This window comes from Salmo salar, chromosome 13 (genome assembly GCF_965601325.2).
Source record: "Salmo salar chromosome 13, fSalSal1, whole genome shotgun sequence".
NCBI classification, from domain to species: domain Eukaryota; kingdom Metazoa; phylum Chordata; class Actinopteri; order Salmoniformes; family Salmonidae; genus Salmo; species Salmo salar.
Window position 1 is genome coordinate 12,161,094 of NC_138303.1, and position 12,583 is coordinate 12,173,676.

At 42.2% G+C, this 12,583-nt stretch overlaps 5 non-coding genes across 5 annotated transcripts; all 5 read left to right on the forward strand.

The window, feature by feature from the left end:
* Positions 1-8,706: 8,706 nt before the first annotated feature.
* Positions 8,707-8,780, forward strand: trnat-agu (transfer RNA threonine (anticodon AGU)). The gene has a single exon. It is a non-coding gene; the product is annotated as a tRNA-Thr (tRNA).
* Positions 8,781-9,689: 909 nt separating this feature from the next.
* Positions 9,690-9,763, forward strand: trnat-agu (transfer RNA threonine (anticodon AGU)). Its single transcript has one exon. It is a non-coding gene; the product is annotated as a tRNA-Thr (tRNA).
* Positions 9,764-10,668: 905 nt separating this feature from the next.
* On the forward strand, positions 10,669-10,742 carry trnat-agu (transfer RNA threonine (anticodon AGU)). Its single transcript has one exon. It is a non-coding gene; the product is annotated as a tRNA-Thr (tRNA).
* A 905-nt stretch (positions 10,743-11,647) lies between these two features.
* On the forward strand, positions 11,648-11,721 carry trnat-agu (transfer RNA threonine (anticodon AGU)). Its single transcript has one exon. It is a non-coding gene; the product is annotated as a tRNA-Thr (tRNA).
* A 306-nt stretch (positions 11,722-12,027) lies between these two features.
* Positions 12,028-12,099, forward strand: trnah-gug (transfer RNA histidin (anticodon GUG)). The gene has a single exon. It is a non-coding gene; the product is annotated as a tRNA-His (tRNA).
* The last annotated feature ends 484 nt before the right edge of the window (positions 12,100-12,583 follow it).

The window sequence follows — 12,583 nt, forward strand, 5'->3', positions numbered from 1 at the left end:
ACATTTTTCTTATAGTAAATCTGACTTTGGTGAGTGCTAAACTTGCTGGGTGTCTAGATAGCTAGCCCTGTGATGCCGGGCTATCTACTTAGAATATTTCAAAATGTGCTTTCACCGAAAAGCTATTTTAAAATCGGACATATCGAGTGCATAGAGGAGTTCTGTATCTATAATTCTTAAAATAATTGTTATGTTTTTTGTGAACGTTTATCGTGAGTAATTTAGTAAATTCACCGGCAGTGTTCGGTCGGAATGCTAGTCACATGCTAGTCACATGCTAATGTAAAAAGCTGGTTTTTGATATAAATATGAACTTGATTGAACAAAACATGCATGTATTGTATAACATAATGTCCTAGGGTTGTCATCTGATGAAGATCATCAAAGGTTAGTGCTGCATTTAGCTGTGGTTTGGGTTTTTGTGACATTATATGCTAGCTTGAAAAATGGGTGTCTGATTATTTCTGGCTGGGTACTCTGCTGACATAATCTAATGTTTTGCTTTCGTTGTAAAGCCTTTTTGAAATCGGACAGTGTGGTTAGATTAACGAGAGTCTTGTCTTTAAAATGCTGTAAAATAGTCATATGTTTGAAAAATTGAAGTTTTTGCATTTTTGAGGTATTTGAATATCGTGCCACGGGATTACACTGGCTGTTGAGTAGGTGGGACGCAAGCGTCCCACCTAGCCCATAGAGGTTAAAATCTCCACCCGGCACAGCCAGAAGAGGACTGGCCACCCCTCATAGCCTGGTTCCTCTCTAGGTTTCTTCCCAGGTTTTGGCCTTTCTAGGGAGTTTTTCCTAGCCACCGTGCTTCTACACCTGCATTGCTTGCTGTTTGGGGTTTTAGGCTGGGTTTCTGTACAGCACATTGAGATATCAGCTGATGTAAGAAGGGCTATATTTGATTTGATTTTGATTTGATGTCTCTGTGAATTCGGAGTCTGACAGTGAGTTGGAAGAAGAGGATGAGATTGACCCTCAGCCAGCCACAGGACCAGGCCGTCAGCAGCCAGTCCCAGGACCCGCCCATCAGCAACCAAGCTCATCAGCAGCCTGCAGGAGGAGAAATATAGATGTAAAGAAATTGTGAAATTGAATAATCTTCTTGCCCAAGGAATGAGCCACCCCGCATGGCTGCCAATGTGATAAGGATGCAACCAGGGCCGATACGGATGGCTGTTACTCATGTGCAGGACATAAAGTCTTTTTTTCAACTGTTCATCCCAGACACCATCCAGAAAATCATTCTGGACTGCACTAATTTGGAGGTAAGGCGTGTTTTTGGAGAGAGATATTACTCATTTTCATGCATACTTCTGGGTTCTTATCCTTGCTGGTGTTTTCAGATCCAATGGCGAATCCACAGGATCCCTGCAGGATGCAGACACTGGCAGAGAACTTTTCCGTGCAACAATGTCTCCAGGATTATCCGCTTCGATAACCGAGACACCAGACCAGCTCGGCGGCAGAGAGACAAGCTAGCTGCAATCAGGTCAGTGTGTGACAAGTGGGTGGACCGCCTTCTCCTGTTTTACAACCCTGGGCCCAACGTTACTGTTGATGAGCAGCTTATGCCATTTAGGGGCCTCTGCCCCTTCAGGCAATACATACCGTCTAAACCCACAAAATATGGAATCAAGATCTGGGCTGCCTGTGATGCTTCTTCATTATATGTGTGGAACTTGCAAGTGTATATGGGGAAGCCAGATGGAGTGGTCCCTGAGAAGAACCAACGTGACACAGGGACTCCGTGGCCACAACTTCATATGCAATAACTTTTTTACTTTGCACAAGCTGGGACAGAAACTCCTCAAGGGGAAGTTGCCTATTGTAGGAACAATACGAAAAAAACAAGCCAGAGCTCCCACCTCAGCAGTTGAATATTGGGGGCTTCTGAGGCTCCCGAGTGGCGCAGTGGTCTATGGCACTGCATCTCAGTGTAAGAGGTGTCACTACAGTCCCTGGTTTGTTCCCAGGCTGTATATCACATCCGGCTGTGATTGGGAGTCCCATAGGGCAGCTCACAATTGGCCCAGTGTTATCCGTGTTTGGCTGGGGTAGGCCGTCATTGTAACTAAGAATGAGCTCTTAAATGACTTGCCTTGTTAAATAATGGTTAGTTTAAAAAATACACAGAACAGGCCTATCAATTCCTTTTAGTTTGTGTTCATGGCCAACACGTCCCTAATGTCCTACTTGCCAAAGAAAACCACAAATGAGTACGCTGAATAGAGATGGGAGAATCTCTGGCCAGGAATATCAAAAAACAGAAATCGTAATGGATTACAATGCCACAAAAGGAGGGGTGGACTATTTAGACAAGCTGGTGACAGCTGCAAAAGAAGAACCCTACGCTGGCCACTTGTGATATTCTTCAACATCTTGGACATCTTGGCACATAACTCTTTTGTCATCTGGATGGCGTTAAACCCAGATTGGAACAGATGGAAGCTCCAGAGGAGACGACTCTTTCTCGAGGAGCTGGGCAAGGCATTGGAAAGACCTCAAATCCAGAGGAGGCAACATATCCCAAGGACCCCAGCTTCTGCAGCCATTGTGAGGAGGATTCAGGAGGAGGATGCTGGTGCCCCATTTGCCTGACCCACAGAACCAACAACTTCAATACCGGAGGTAAGTGTGAGTGAAGCTGTTGCATGTGTGTGTGTGTCTGACTCTCCTACCTTGGCCTGCTGTAACTATATATGTGAGTGAGTGAGAGACATGTTAGTAAAATTCCTGAACTAAGTTTTTCCATCATTCTAGATTGCAGCCGGTAGAAACAAGAAGAAGCGTTGCGATGTGTGTGGACCCAAGAAGGACAGGAAGACACAGTACACATGCATCAAGTGCAAGAAATACATTTGCAACACACACAGTAAAACTCTATTCCTCATGTGGTGTCTAGACCAGCCTTAATTTGTGTTCAATTTGGGTCATTTATCATTTGCGTAAAATACTGTATATAAAATGTGTCCTTCCAATTTTTTCAGTTCAAGCAATAAACATCAATAGTGATGAAAACCTTGTTTCATTTATATTTGTTCAAGATAAACATGATTCATTCCACCGATGTCTTGATTAGCCCATCCAACTACTTCATCCCCAAACTGCATTTATTTATCTTGCTCCTTTGCACCCCTGTATCTCTACTTGCACATTCATCTTCTGCACATCAATCACTCTAGTGTCTAATTGGTATATTGTAATTACTTCGCCACCATGGCCTATTTATTGCCTTACTTCCCTTTCTTTACCTCATTTGCACACACTGTATATAGATTTTCTTCAACTGTATTATTGACTGTATGTTTTGTTTATTCCATGTGTAACTCTGTGTTGTTGTATGTGTCGAACTGTTTTGCTTTATTCTTGGCCAGGTCGCAGTTGTAAATGAGAACTTGTTCTCAACTTGCCTACCTGGCTAAATAAAGGTGAAGTAAAAAAATATATAAAAAATTATAATAGATTGTTGTTCATAAAAATCACCTTTTGGTTTTTAAACAAATAGCACTTTTATTGATAAATGTGATCAAGCAGAGGTAAATGGCAAATATTAACCATGCATGCCGTCTATATTGCTTGTAATTGATATAAGTCAACTTCTCAGTATTAAGTATTTTTACATAAATTGTTATGGCTGTATTAAAAACAAAATAATGTTGTGGGTCCATTAGACCCGCAAACATTGGGTGAATTACAAAAAACATGAACACCACACAAGGGTTAAGTAGTTCACCACGTTACTGACACGTTTTCATTTTCGTCAAAAACGACTTTATATCAAAGGAGTGCATTTGAAGGCCTGCAGATGTACAGTTTGGCTTGAGATTAACATTGGATCCAATGACATGCTTCTACGCATGAGCTCTGCCTAGGAATGTACACTGTAAGTTCCTATGATCTTTGCTAGCCAATGTCGCCATGACATGGCCTACAAATGTGATCAGGGAATTCTATTGGCGAAGCAGTTTTAGGCTATCTTCATACTATACCATCTTTGGTAGTATGCTAAGCTCACTATTGTGTTAAATGTATACACGGAGACACAAGGACAGCTGTTGAGGGCAGAGGTCAGAAAACTCAGATCAACATTACTTGTATCCTGAGGCACGTTTGGTAGGGAAACGTTATGAAACGTTGCAGACAGAAATATCATCAATAGATGTGATTCCTTACTTAAAATGTCAGAGAAGCATGCTTGTTTTACATAATATATTTCTGTCTCAACATTTCACAATGTCATGCTGAATGTGGCCTGGTCAGTTGGAACGTGTTAAATACTGCCTAGGCTGAGCAAAGCAATAGGTTTGTCACTAGGAATATTACACTTCTTAGTGATTACTATGGGTCCAGAAAATCCTGTTTTGTGTGTTTCTTGATTTTTAATATCACTTGCAGTGTACAGTGAAATCTTGCCAGCGCCAGCTTCTTGCCAGCTCCAAACCCAACAATGCAGCAATCAATATCAACGTAGAACTAAAAATAACACACTGAGAAATAAAAATAAGAAAGTAAGAAGCTGTACAGGGTCAGTTCCAATACCATATTTACAACGTCCAGAGATACTGGAGTGATCAAGGTAGATATGTATATGGGTCAGCTGACTAGGCATCAGGATACACGATAAACAGAGTAAATGTGTGCATGTTGGAGTGTCAGTGTTTTGTTTTTTTTACATTTAACTAGGCAAGTCAGTCAAGAACAAATTCTTTTTGACAATGACAGCCTACCCCCAGATGACTCTAGACCAAATGTGCGTCGTCCTCCAGGACTCCCAATCACAGCCTGATGTGATACAGCCTTGTTTCAAATCAAGGACTGTAGTGATGCCTCTTGCACTGAGATGCTGTGCCTTAGGCCGCAGCGCCACTCGGGAGCCCCGAGTCAACTCAGATAGTCCATTTAGCCATTCTGTTAGCTATTTAGCAGTCTTATGGCTTGGGGATAGAAGATGTTCTGTATGTGTGTGTGTGTGTGTGTGTGTGTGTGTGTGTGTGTGTGTGTGTGTGTGTGTGTGTGTGTGTGTGTGTGTGTGTGTGTAAGAGAGAGAGAGAGAGAGAGAGAGAGAATTGTCAGGGGATGTATCTTCACAGCTGCTATAGGGGGAGGTGATATTGTAGTGTTTTCCATTGCCATGGACCGTTTTATAGGATAATGAGATATTTTCCTGTCGTATATTGACATCTAGTGGACAATTTGGGTTAGTGGACATATTTATCAAAATATTATGAAGGAGTCATTTTCATTACAAAATGTATTTCCCTTCCTGCCTTGTCCTCCTGTAATTTCTATAGATTATATATATAGATAGAGATTATATTGGGACTGTTTTCTTTTTTTGTGCGTATTGTTCTTTTTTGAGTATTAAAACAGACAATTTACTTGCATTGACGCTGCTCAACATTTCCATGACATTCAGTCATCTAACAGACTCCCATCCAGAGCGACCCACAGAAGAAACCAGGGTCAACGCCCTGCTCAAGGGCACGTCGACAGATCTCCCACAAGGTCAAAAACAGGGAACCGAATCAGCAACCAATCAGCTACTTACCCGAGCTCCCAACCACCAGGGCACCAGCCCTCCAAGATCCCCAAGTGCTGCTCCTCAACCATCCAACACTTTTTCGGTTACTACATGATTCCATATGTGTTATTTCGTAGTTTTGATATCTTCACTATTATTCTACAATGTAGAAAATAGTACAAATAAAGAAAAACCATGGAATGAGTAGATGTGTCCAAACCTTTCAATGGTAATGTGGCTGAAGCCATTTAGCTCCACTGTCCATCACAGAACTCTAGACTGTCATTGAACTCTCATGGTGCAAAGCTTTTACTTCCTGTTTTTTTAAATTCCGTTTCTCTCCCCAATTTACTAATATCCAATCACAATCTTGTCTCATTGCTGCAACTCCCCAACGGGCTGAGGTGAGGCAAAGGTCGAGTCACGCAACCTCCGAATCATGATCTACCAAACCACACTGCTTAACAACCGCCCGCTTAACCCGGAAGCCAGCCGCACGAATTTGTCAGAGGAAACACCGTTCACATGACGAACAAAGTCAGCCTGCAGGCAACCAGCCTGCAACAAAAGCCAAGTAAAGCACCCCCGGCCAAACCCTCCCCTAACCCAGACGACACTGGGCCAATTGTGCACAGCCCAATGGGACTCACAGTCACAGCTGGTTCTGACACAGCCTGGGATGGAATTCAGGTCTGCAGTGACACCTACAAGCACTGAACCACTTGGGAGGCCCTACTTCCTGGTTCTTTATACATCAGTGGCCACACTGGGTGCAGCGAAAATAGATACATACAGTGCATTAGGAAAGTATTCAGACCCCTTGATTTTTTCAACATTTTGTCACGTTGCAGCCTTATTCTAAAATTGATTACATTGCCCCCCCCCCCTTTTTTTGCAAATTTAATGAAAACCAAGCTTCCAGAGATGGCTTGTGGAGGCTAATCATGCTGGCCAGTGATGTGTACAAGCTGGCTAAACACTTGAATTGTTAGCCAGTTCAGCTTTACACAGTTAATCTTTACAGTTGGTATGTTTGAACTCATTCAAAAAATTTCCTTTTTCCGTGACATCGGAATATCTCAATTGCATACTGCTCACGTCCTCTCTCCTCTCACCTCGCCTACTTCTCAAAACCCATTGGATGAGAAAACCAGAGGTCCCTCCTCTCTGACTTTCTCCACCAATGGTGCAATGAAATGCCTGAAAAAGGTACTTTTGAGAGTCAAACTCAGGATCTCCTGTTCATAAGACAGGAGGTTTAACCAACTTAGCCACAGCACGCTGCTCAACTATTCGTTTTGTGATTAGGCTGCGGGACTTAGAGGTAATTTGAGTTTTAGTACGGTACCCTGCATCACTCCTTCATTGCTCCAGACCAGCGTGGGGGAGTTAGAGCACTGATTATGCTTTTGGGTCCTAAGGCGCTACTGTGTCTCTAACTGACAATGAATGGGCGACATAAACCAAATAGAAACTGAGAATTGTGCACTTACTTACTAAAACGGTTGTTACACTATGGTTTTTATTCTAAGAGAAACTTAGACTACAATTAGAGTGAGGAAATGTTAGGATTATTTTGCTCTTACTGTAGTACTGTAGGCTTCTCCCGACTAGTGAGGTTGTACAGAGCCTGAGTGGCGCAGCGGTCTAAGACTGTGTTTCTACGGTTTAATATCTGAGCAGAGCAGACACAAAAGACTGACCTAGCCCATTGGGAAGGGAGGAGGAAGAGGGGGGTAGCTACCCAGTGCTACCCCACTGGGTAGCAAGGGGGAGGACCCCCACCCCGCCCCACTGGGTAGCACAGAGTAACACTTTAAGGGGCATTGCACGAATAATGGCGCTGACTAGGGAAACGTTCCAACTGTTCTTTGTGCCTGTCTGCACGTTCAAACTAAAACAATGTAACTAATAATGGCACGAAGAATGCCTCTTAGATATGAATTTGGAGGGCAGAAATGATTAAATATTAAAGCAATAGACCTCTCACTAAAGGCGTCAGTCAAAAGTTATACTTAAATCAGAACTGGAGTTAACGAAAAATGACATGAAAAGTGCACATTTGTAAATCCCAAACTCTAAAAGTAATTGGAAAGGTAGATACAAATTATTTGTGACATTGTGGTTACAATAAAGAATGTAAACAAGATGTAAACAAGATGCTGCACTTTTATTTACAGTAGTGATGGACAGCTGGAGGCATTTTGAAAATGTGTTTTTAACAAGTATACTGTAATACTGTAGCAGGTGGAGCCCTATTAGTAGCATAATAGACTCATTATAGCCCGGCTATTGAATGTAAGAAAATCCCCCAACTTCAAATCAAAAATCAAATCAAATCAAATGTGATTAGTCACATGCGCTGAATACAACAGGTCCTTACAGTGAAATGCTTACTTCCAAGCACCTAACCAACAATGTGGTTTAAATACAAATAAGAAAAATAAATAAAAGTAACAAGTAGCTAAAGAGAAGCAGTAAAATAACAATAGCGAGACTATATACAGGGGTACCGGTACAGAGTCAATGTGCGGGAGCACCGGTTGTCGAGGTCATTGAGGTAATATGTACATGTAGGTAGAGTTATTAAAATGACTATGCATAGATAATAACAGAGAGTAGCAGCGGCGTAAAAGAGGTGGGGGGCAATGCAAATAGTCTGGGTAGCCATTTGATTAGATGTTCAGGAGTCTTATAGCTTGGGGGTAGAAGCTGTTTAGAAGCCTCTTGGACCTAGAGTTGGCGCTCCGGTACCGCTTGCTGTGCGGTAGCAGAGAGAACAGTCTATGACTAGGGTGGCTGGAATCTTTGACAAATTTTAGGGCTTTTCTCTGACACTGCCTGGTATAGAGGTCCTGAACGGCAGGAAGCTTGGCCCCAGTGATGTACTGGGCCGTACGCACTACCCTCTGTAGTGCCTTGCGGTCGGAGGCCGAGCAATTACCATACCAGGCAGTTATTCAACCAGCTCTCGATGGTGCAGTTGTAGAACCTTTTGAGGATCTGAGGACCAATATTAGTAAATAACAACTGTTTTGTGTTGTGATTTCAATATTAGTAAATAACAACTGTTTTGTGATGTGATTTTGCAAGACAGCGCTTTGGGTTAAAGGAATGAGACTGGTTTGATTTAAATACGTGTGGCAGTGACCTTACCTGCATCAGAAATGATGTCAATGGGCGCTGTGGCTTAGTTGGTTAAAGCGCCTGTCTAGTAAACAGGAGATCCTGAGTTTGAATCTCAGCAGAGCCTTTTCAAGCAGTTCATTGAACACATAGATGGAAAAGGTCAGAGTGGAGGGCACTCTGCTTTTCTCAACCAATGGTTAACAGAATTATGAGTGTTGAGAGGAGAGAAAACTTGAGGAGGGTGCAATTGAGATATTCCAAATTCACGGAAAAAGAGAACTTTTTGAATGAATTACAACGTACCAACTGTCTGAAGTTCAACTGGTTCTTCAGTTTATTCATTTCGAGCGCTAAATGAAAAGAGTTTAGCCAGCTTGTACAACTCTCTGTCAGAGCATGAGTAGGCTCTACAAGCAATCTCTGTTAGCTTGCTGTGATCGTATAGTGGTTGGTACTCTGCGTTGTGGCTGCAGCAACCCCGGATCGAATCCGGGTCACGGCACTTCATTGCTATTTTGTAAGGGTTGTAATTTTGATTGAGTTGAAACTTACTCTCTGAGCTAAGAAACTCCCCGAAACGACTAAAATGATGAAGAAATAGTGTATGATTCTGAATGTTTACTCATATCTCGTGACACACCTATCACATGTTAATGCCCACTTTGGGTCCCAAACCGTAGTTTAAGAATCCATGTCAGAGGATCTTGAGTTTATTCAGCTCGAGACCCAAATGAAAAATGTACTGTCCTCGAATGACCCAAATTAAGAAGAAAAACGTATGTGACTACAAATGTTTACTGATATCTCACTGCCCACCTCTCACATACTCAGGCCCACTTTGGGTCCCAAAACATAGCATAAGAAACCCTGTTGCTAGACAATTGAAGGTGTCCATATCGATTCCAAAATTAGTAAATAACATCTGTTTTGTGATGTGATTTTGCAAGACAGAGATATGGGTTAAATGAACGAGACTGGTTTGACTTAAATACGTGTGGCGGTGACCTTACCTGCATCAGACGTGATGTCTATGGGCGCTGTGGCTTAGTTGTTTAAAGCACCTGTCTAGTAAACAGGAGATCCTGAGTTCGAATCTCAGCAGAGCCTTTTAAAGCAGTTCATTGAACACATTGATGGAAAAGGTCAGAGTGGAGGGCACTCTCCTTTTCTCAACCAATTGGTTAACAGAATTAGGAGTGTTGAGAGGAGACTTGAGGAGGGTGCAATTGAGATATTCCAAATTCACGGAAAAAGAGAGCTTTTTGAATGAATTACAACGTACCAACTGTCTGAAGTTCAACTGGTTCTTCAGTTTATTCATTTCGAGCGCTAAATGAAAAGAGTATAGCCAGCTTGTACAACTCTCTGTCAGAGCATGAGTAGGCTCTACAAGCAATCTCTGTTAGCTTGCCGTGATCGTATAGTGGTTGGTACTCTGCGTTGTGTCTGAAGCAACCCAGGATCGAATCCGGGTCACGGCACTTCATTGCTATTTCGAAAGGGTTGTAATTTTGATTGAGTTGAAACTTACTCTCTGAGCTAAGAAACTGCCCGAAACGACCAAAATGATGAAGAAATAGTGTATGATTCTGAATGTTTACTCATATCTCGTGACACACCTATCACATGTTAATGCCCACTTTGGGTCCCAAACCGAAGTTTAAGAATCCATGTCAGAGGATCTTGAGTTTATTCAGCTCGAGACCCAAATGAAAAATGCACTGTCCTCGAATGACCCAAATTAAGAAGAAAAACGTATGTGACTACAAATGTTTACTGATATCTCGCTGCCCACCTCTCACATACTCAGGCCCACTTTGGGTCCCAAAACATAGCATAAGAAACCCTGTTGCTAGACAATTGAAGGTGTCCATATCGATTCCAAAATTAGTAAATAACATCTGTTTTGTGATGTGATTTTGCAAGACAGAGATATGGGTTAAATGAACGAGACTGGTTTGACTTAAATACGTGTGGCGGTGACCTTACCTGCATCAGACGTGATGTCTATGGGCGCTGTGGCTTAGTTGGTTAAAGCGCCTGTCTAGTAAACAGGAGATCCTGAGTTCGAATCTCAGCAGAGCCTTTTAAAGCAGTTCATTGAACACATTGATGGAAAAGGCCAGAGTGGAGGGCACTCTCCTTTTCTCAACCAATTGGTTAACAGAATTAGGAGTGTTGAGAGGAGACTTGAGGAGGGTGCAATTGAGATATTCCAAATTCACGGAAAAAGAGAGCTTTTTGAATGAATTACAACGTACCAACTGTCTGAAGTTCAACTGGTTCTTCAGTTTATTCATTTCGAGCGCTAAATGAAAAGAGTTTAGCCAGCTTGTACAACTCTCTGTCAGAGCATGAGTAGGCTCTACAAGCAATCTCTGTTAGCTTGCCGTGATCGTATAGTGGTTGGTACTCTGCGTTGTGTCTGAAGCAACCCCGGATCGAATCCGGGTCACGGCACTTCATTGCTATTTCGAAAGGGTTGTAATTTTGATTGAGTTGAAACTTACTCTCTGAGCTAAGAAACTCCCCGAAACGACCAAAATGATGAAGAAATAGTGTATGATTCTGAATGTTTACTCATATCTCGTTACACACCTATCACATGTTAATGCCCACTTTGGGTCCCAAACCGAAGTTTAAGAATCCATGTCAGAGGATCTTGAGTTTATTCAGCTCGAGACCCAAATGAAAAATGTACTGTCCTCGAATGACCCAAATTAAGAAGAAAAACGTATGTGACTACAAATGTTTACTGATATCTCGCTGCCCACCTCTCACATACTCAGGCCCACTTTGGGTCCCAAAACATAGCATAAGAAACCCTGTTGCTAGACAATTGAAGGTGTCCATATCGATTCCAAAATCAGTAAATAACATCTGTTTTGTGATGTGATTTTGCAAGACAGAGATATGGGTTAAATGAACGAGACTGGTTTGACTTAAATACGTGTGGCGGTGACCTCACCTGCATCAGACGTGATGTCTATGGGCGCTGTGGCTTAGTTGGTTAAAGCGCCTGTCTAGTAAACAGGAGATCCTGAGTTCGAATCTCAGCAGAGCCCTTTCAAGCAGTTCATTGAACACATTGATGGAAAAGGTCAGAGTGGAGGGCACTCTGCTTTTCTCAACCAATGGGTTAACAAAATTATGAGTGTTGAGAGGAGAGAAAACTTGAGGAGGGTGCAATTGAGATATTCCAAATTCACGGAAAAAGAGAACTCTTGAATGAATTACAACGTACCAACTGTCTGAAGTTCAACTGGTTCTTCAGTTTATTCATTTCGAGCGCTAAATGAAAAGAGTTTAGCCAGCTTGTACAACTCTCTGTCAGAGCATGAGTAGGCTCTACAAGCAATCTCTGTTAGCTTGCCGTGATCGTATAGTGGTTAGTACTCTGCGTTGTGGCCGCAGCAACCCCGGTTCGAATCCGGGTCACGGCACTTCATTGCCATTTCGAAAGGGTTGTAATTTTGATTGAGTTGAAACTTACTCTGTGAGCTAAGAAACTCCCCGAAACGACCAAAATGATGAAGAAATAGTGTATGATTCTGAATGTTTACTCATATCTCGTGACACACCTATCACATGTTAATGCCAACTTTGGGTCCCAAACCGTAGTTTAAGAATCCATGTCAGAGGATCTTGAGTTTATTCAGCTCGAGACCCAAATGAAAAATGTACTGTCCTCGAATGACCCAAATTAAGAAGAAATAGTATGTGACTTCAAAAGTTTACTGATATCTCGCTGCCCACCTCTCACATACTCAGGCCCACTTTGGGTCCCAAAACATAGCATAAGAAACCCTGTTGCTAGACAATTGTAGGTATCCATATCGATTCCAAAATTAGTAAATAACATCTGTTTTGTGATGTGATTTTGCAAGACAGAGATATGGGTTAAATGAACGAGACTGGTTTGACTTA